This window comes from Rhipicephalus microplus, unplaced genomic scaffold, assembly GCF_043290135.1.
Source record: "Rhipicephalus microplus isolate Deutch F79 unplaced genomic scaffold, USDA_Rmic scaffold_281, whole genome shotgun sequence".
Lineage (NCBI taxonomy): Eukaryota > Metazoa > Arthropoda > Arachnida > Ixodida > Ixodidae > Rhipicephalus > Rhipicephalus microplus.
In genome coordinates, this window is record NW_027464852.1 from 41,602 (window position 1) to 48,000 (window position 6,399).

The window sequence follows — 6,399 nt, forward strand, 5'->3', positions numbered from 1 at the left end:
GAAATGTTCTGACAGTGGTGAGAGTGGAGCACGACTGTCTCCATGGCAATTTTGGATAGCGCGATGGGCTGTTAACCGAAAGGTTTGAGGTTCGAGCCCACCCGGTGGTGGTGGGGCGCTTTTTTTTCCTTTGGGCTGATAGGTCTGAAGAAATGTTCTGACGGTAGTGAGAGTGGAGCACGACTGTCTTCGTTGCGCAATTGGCTGGCGCAATCGGCTGTTAACTGAAAAATTGGAGGTTTGAGCCCTCCCGGAAGTGGTGTGTTGCTTTTTTCTTTGCGCTGATAGCTTTGTAGACATGTTCTGACGGTGGTGAGATTGGAGCATGACTGTCTCCGTGGCGCAATCGGCTAGCACGTTCGGCTGTTAACCGAAAAACTAGAAGTTGGAGCCCTCCCGGGAGTGGTGTGTTGCTTTTTTGTTTGCGCTGATAGTTTGAAAATTGTTCTGACGGTGGTGAGAGTGGAGCACGACTGGCCCCGTGGCGCAATTGGCTAGCGCGATGGGCTGTTAACCGAAAGTTTGGAGGTTCGAGCCCACGCGGTGGTGGTGCGGCGCTTTTTTCCTTTGGGCTGATAGCTCTGAAGAAATGTTCTGACGGTGGTCAGAGTGGAGCACGACTGTGTTCGTTGGGCAATTGGCTAGCGCGAGCGGCTGTTAACTGAAAAATTGGAGGTTCGAGCCCTCCTGGGAGTTGTGTGTTGCTTTTTTCTTTGCGCTGATAGCTTTCAAGATGTGTTCTGATGGGGATGACAGTGGAGCACGACTGTCTCTGTGGCGCGATTGGCTAGCGCGAACGGCTGTTAACCAAAAGGTTGGAGTTTCGAGCCCTCCCGGGAGTGGTGTGTTGCTTTTTTTTGCGCTGATAGCTTTGGAGACATGTTCTGACGATGGTGAGATTGGAGCACGACTGTCTCCGTGGCGCAATTTGCTAGCGCGATCGGCTGTTAACCGAAAGGTTGGAGGTTCGAGCCCTCCCGGGGAGTGGTGTGTTCCTTTTTTCTTTGCGCTTATAGCTTTGAAGATGTGTTCTGACGGTGGTGAGAGTGGAGTACGACTGTCACCGTGGCGCAATTGGCTAGCGCGATCGGCTGTTACCCGAAAGGTTGGAGGTTCGAGCCCACCCGGTGGTGGTGCGGTGCTTTTCTTTCTTTGGGCTGAGAGCTTTGAAGATATGTTCTGATGGTGGTGGGAGTGGAGCACGACTGTGTTCGTTGGGCAATTGGCTAGCGCGAGCGGCTGTTAACTGAAAAATTGGAGGTTCGAGCCCTCCTGGGAGTTGTGTGTTGCTTTTTTCTTTGCGCTGATAGCTTTGAAGATGTGTTCTAATGGGGATGACAGTGGAGCACGACTGTCTCCGTGGCGCAAATTTCTAGCGCGATCGGCTGTTAACCGAAAGGTTGGAGGTTCGAGCGCTCCCGGGGATGGTGTGTCGCTTTTTTTCTTTGCGCTGAATGCTTTGGAGAAATGTTCTGACAGTGGTGAGAGTGGAGCACGACTGTCTCCATGGCAATTTTGGATAGCGCGAAGGGCTGTTAACCGAAAGGTTGGAGGTTCGAGCCCACCCGGTGGTGGTGGGGCGCTTTTTTTCCTTTGGGCTGATAGGTCTGAGGAAATGTTCTGACGGTGGTGAGAGTGGAGCACGACTGTCTTCGTTGCGCAATTGGCTGGCGCAATTGGCTGTTAACCGAAAAATTGGAGGTTTGAGCCCCCTCCCGGGAGTGGTGTGTTGCTTTTTTCTTTGCGCTGATAGCTTTGTAGACATGTTCTGACGGTGGTGAGATTGGAGCATGACTGTCTCCGTGGCGCAATCGGCTAGCACGTTCGGCTGTTAACCGAAAAACTAGAGGTTGGAGCCCTCCCGGGAGTGGTGTGTTGCTTTTTTTTGCGCTGATAGTTTGAAAATATGTTCTGACGGTGGTGAGAGTGGAGCACGACTGGCTCCGTGGCGCAATTGGCTAGCGCGATGGGCTGTTAACCGAAAGTTTGGAGGTTCGAGCCCACGCGGTGGTGGTGCGGCGCTTTTTTCCTTTGGGCTGATAGCTCTGAAGAAATGTTCTGACGGTGGTCAGAGTGGAGCACGACTGTGTTCGTTGGGCAATTGGCTAGCGCGAGCGGCTGTTAACTGAAAAATTGGAGGTTCGAGCCCTCCTGGGAGTTGTGTGTTGCTTTTTTCTTTGCGCTGATAGCTTTGAAGATGTGTTCTGATGGGGATGACAGTGGAGCACGACTGTCTCTGTGGCGCGATTGGCTAGCGCGAACGGCTGTTAACCAAAAGGTTGGAGTTTCGAGCCCTCCCGGGAGTGGTGTGTTGCTTTTTTTTGCGCTGATAGCTTTGGAGACATGTTCTGACGATGGTGAGATTGGAGCACGACTGTCTCCGTGGCGCAATTTGCTAGCGCGATCGGCTGTTAACCGAAAGGTTGGAGGTTCGAGCCCTCCCGGGGAGTGGTGTGTTCCTTTTTTCTTTGCGCTTATAGCTTTGAAGATGTGTTCTGACGGTGGTGAGAGTGGAGTACGACTGTCACCGTGGCGCAATTGGCTAGCGCGATCGGCTGTTACCCGAAAGGTTGGAGGTTCGAGCCCACCCGGTGGTGGTGCGGTGCTTTTCTTTCTTTGGGCTGAGAGCTTTGAAGATATGTTCTGATGGTGGTGAGAGTGGAGCACGACTGTGTTCGTTGGGCAATTGGCTAGCGCGAGCGGCTGTTAACTGAAAAATTGGAGGTTCGAGCCCTCCTGGGAGTTGTGTGTTGCTTTTTTCTTTGCGCTGATAGCTTTGAAGATGTGTTCTGATGGGGATGACAGTGGAGCACGACTGTCTCCGTGGCGCAAATTTCTAGCGCGATCGGCTGTTAACCGAAAGGTTGGAGGTTTGAGCGCTCCCGGGGATGGTGTGTCGCTTTTTTTCTTTGCGCTGAATGCTTTGGAGAAATGTTCTGACAGTGGTGAGAGTGGAGCACGACTGTCTCCATGGCAATTTTGGATAGCGCGATGGGCTGTTAACCGAAAGGTTGGAGGTTAGAGCCCACCCGGTGGTGGTGGGGCGCTTTTTTTCCTTTGGGCTGATAGGTCTGAAGAAATGTTCTGACGGTGGTGAGAGTGGAGCACGACTGTCTTCGTTGCGCAATTGGCTGGCGCAATTGGCTGTTAACCGAAAAATTGGAGGTTTGAGCCCCCTCCCGGGAGTGGTGTGTTGCTTTTTTCTTTGCGCTGATAGCTTTGTAGACATGTTCTGACGGTGGTGAGATTGGAGCATGACTGTCTCCGTGGCGCAATCGGCTAGCACGTTCGGCTGTTAACCGAAAAACTAGAGGTTGGAGCCCTCCCGGGAGTGGTGTGTTGCTTTTTTTTGCGCTGATAGTTTTGGAGACATGTTCTGACGATGGTGAGATTGGAGCACGACTGTCTCCGTGGCGCAATTTGCTAGCGCGATCGGCTGTTAACCGAAAGGTTGGAGGTTCGAGCCCTCCCGGGGAGTGGTGTGTTCCTTTTTTCTTTGCGCTGATAGCTTTGAAGATGTGTTCTGACGGTGGTGAGAGTGGAGCACTACTGTCACCGTGGCGCAATTGGCTAGCGCGATCGGCTGTTACCCGAAAGGTTGGAGGTTCGAGCCCACCCGGTGGTGGTGCGGCGCTTTTTTTTCTTTGGGCTGAGAGCTTTCAAGATATGTTCTGATGGTGGTGATAGTGGAGCAGGACTGTCTCCATGGCGCAAATTTCTAGCGCGATCGGCTGTTAACCGAAAGGTTGGAGGTTCGAGCGCTCCCGGGGACGGTGTGTCGCTTTTTTTTCTTTGCGCTGATTGCTTTGGAGAAATGTTCTGACAGTGGTGAGAGTGGAGAACGACTGTCTCCATGGCAATTTTGGATAGCGCGATGGGCTGTTAACCGAAAGGTTGGAGGTTCGAGCCCACCCGGTGGTGGTGGGGCGCTTTTTTTCCTTTGGGCTGATAGGTCTGAAGAAATGTTCTGACGGTGGTGAGAGTGGAGCACGACTGTCTTCGTTGCGCAATTGGCTGGCGCAATCGGCTGTTAACCGAAAGGTTGAAGGTTCGAGCCCTCCCGGGAGTGGTGTGTTGCTTTTTTCTTTGCGCTGATAGCTTTGAAGATGTGTTCTGTTGGTGGTGAGAGTGGAGCACGACTGTCACCGTGGCGCAATTGGCTAGCGCGATCGGCTGTTAACCGAAAGGTTGGAGGTTCGAGCCCACCCGGTGGTGGTGCGGCGCTTTTTTTTCTTTTGGCTGAGAGCTTTGAAGATATGTTCTGATGGTGGTGAGAGTGGAGCAGGACTGTCTCCGTGGCGCAATTGGCTAGCGCGATCGGCTGTTAACCGAAAGGTTGGAGGTTCGAGCGCTCCCGGGGACGGCGTGTCGCTTTTTTTTTCTTGTGCTGATTGCTTTGGAGAAATGTTCTGACAGTGGTGAGAGTGGAGCACGACTGTCTCCATGGCAATTTTGGATAGCGCAATGGGCTGTTAACCGAAATGTTGGAGGTTCGAGCCAACCCGGTGGTGGTGGGGCGCTTTTTTTCCTTTGGGCTGATAGGTCTAAAGAAATGTTCTGACGGTGGTGAGAGTGGAGCACGACTGTCTCCATGGCGCAATTGGCTGGCGCAATCGGCTGTTAACAGAAAAATTGGAGGTTTGAGCCCTCCCGGGAGTGGTGTGTTGCTTTTTTTCTTTGCGCTGATAGCTTTGTAGACATGTTCTGACGGTGGTGAGATTGGAGTATGACTGTCTCCGTGGCGCAATCGGCTAGCACGTTCGGCTGTTAACCGAAAAACTAGAGTTTGGAGCCCTCCCGGGAGTGGTGTGTTGCTTTTTTGTTTGCGCTGATAGCTTTGAAAATATGTTCTGATGGTGGTGAGAGTGGAGCACGACTGGCTCCGTGGCGCAATTGGCTAGCGCGATGGGCTGTTAACCGAAAGTTTGGAGGTTCGAGCCCACGCGGTGGTGGTGCGGCGCTTTTTTTCCTTTGGGCTGATAGCTCTGAAGAAATGTTCTGATGGTGGTCAGAGTGGAGCACGACTGTCTCCGTCGCACAATTGGCTAGCGCGATCGGCTGTTAACCGAAAGGTTGGAGGTTCGAGCACTCTTGGGAGTGGTGTGTTGCTTTTTTCTTTGCGCTGATAGCTTTGAAGATGTGTTCTGAAGGGGATGACAGTGGAGCACGACTGTCTCCGTGGCGCGATTGGCTAGCGCGAACGGCTGTTAACCAAAAGATTGGAGTTTCGAGCCCTCCCGGGAGTGGTGTGTTGCTTTTTTTGCGCTGATAGCTTTGGAGACATGTTCTGACGATGGTGAGATTGGAGCACGACTGTCTCCGTGGCGCAATTTGCTAGCGCGATCGGCCGTTAACCGAAAGGTTGGAAGTTCGAGCCCTCCCGGGGAGTGGTGTGTTGCTTTTTTCTTTGCGCTGATAGCTTTGAAGATGTTTTCTGATGGTGCTGCGAGTGGAGCACGACTGTCTCCGTGGCGCAATTGGCTAGCGCGATCGGCTGTTAACCGAAAGGTTGGAGGTTCGAGCCCACCCGGTGGTGGTGCGGCGCTTTTTTTCTTTGGGCTGATAGCTTTGATGATATGTTCTGATGGTGGTGAGAGTTGAGCACGACTGTCTCTGTGGAGCAATTGGCTAGCGCGATGGGCTGTTAACCGAAAGTTTGGAGGTTCGAGCCCACCAGGTGGTGGTGCGGCGCTTTTTTTCCTTTGGGCTGATAGCTCTGAAGAAATGTTCTGACGGTGGTCAGAGTGGAGCACGACTGTCTTCGTGGCGCAATTGGCTAGCGCGATCGGCTGTTAACTGAAAGGTTGGAGGTTCGAGCCCTCTTGGGAGTGGTGTGTTGCTTTTTTCTTTGCGCTGATAGATTTGAAGATGTGTTCTGATGGTGGCGAGATTGGAGCACGACTGTCTCCGTGGCGCAATTGGCTAGCGCGATCGCCTCTTAACCAAAATGTTGGAGTTTCGAGCCCTCCCGGGAGTGGTGTGTTGATTTTTTCTTTGCGCTGATAGCTTTGGAGACATGTTCTGACGATGGTGAGATTGGAGCACGACTGTCTCCGTGGCGCAATTCGCCAGCGCGATCGGCTGTTAACCGAAAGTTTGGAGGTTCGAGCCCTCCCGGGAGTAGTGTGTTGCTTTTTTCTTTGCGCTGATAGCTTTGGAGACATGTTCTGACGGTGGTGAGAGTGGAGCACGACTGTCTCCGTGGCGCAATTGGCTAGCGCGATCGGCTGTTAACCGAAAGGTTGGAGGTTAGAGCCCACCCGGTAATGGTGCGGCGCTTTTTTTTTCTTTGGGCTGATAGCTTTGATGATATGTTCTGATGGTGGTGAGAGTGGAGCAGGACTGTCTGGGTCGCCCAACTGGCTAGCACGTTCAGCTGTTAACCGAAAAATTGGGGGT

At 52.8% G+C, this 6,399-nt stretch overlaps 1 non-coding gene across 1 annotated transcript; it reads left to right on the plus strand.

The window, feature by feature from the left end:
* The first annotated feature begins 4,289 nt into the window (after positions 1–4,289).
* On the plus strand, positions 4,290–4,363 carry TRNAN-GUU (transfer RNA asparagine (anticodon GUU)). Its single transcript has one exon. It is a non-coding gene; the product is annotated as a tRNA-Asn (tRNA).
* Positions 4,364–6,399: the final 2,036 nt, after the last annotated feature.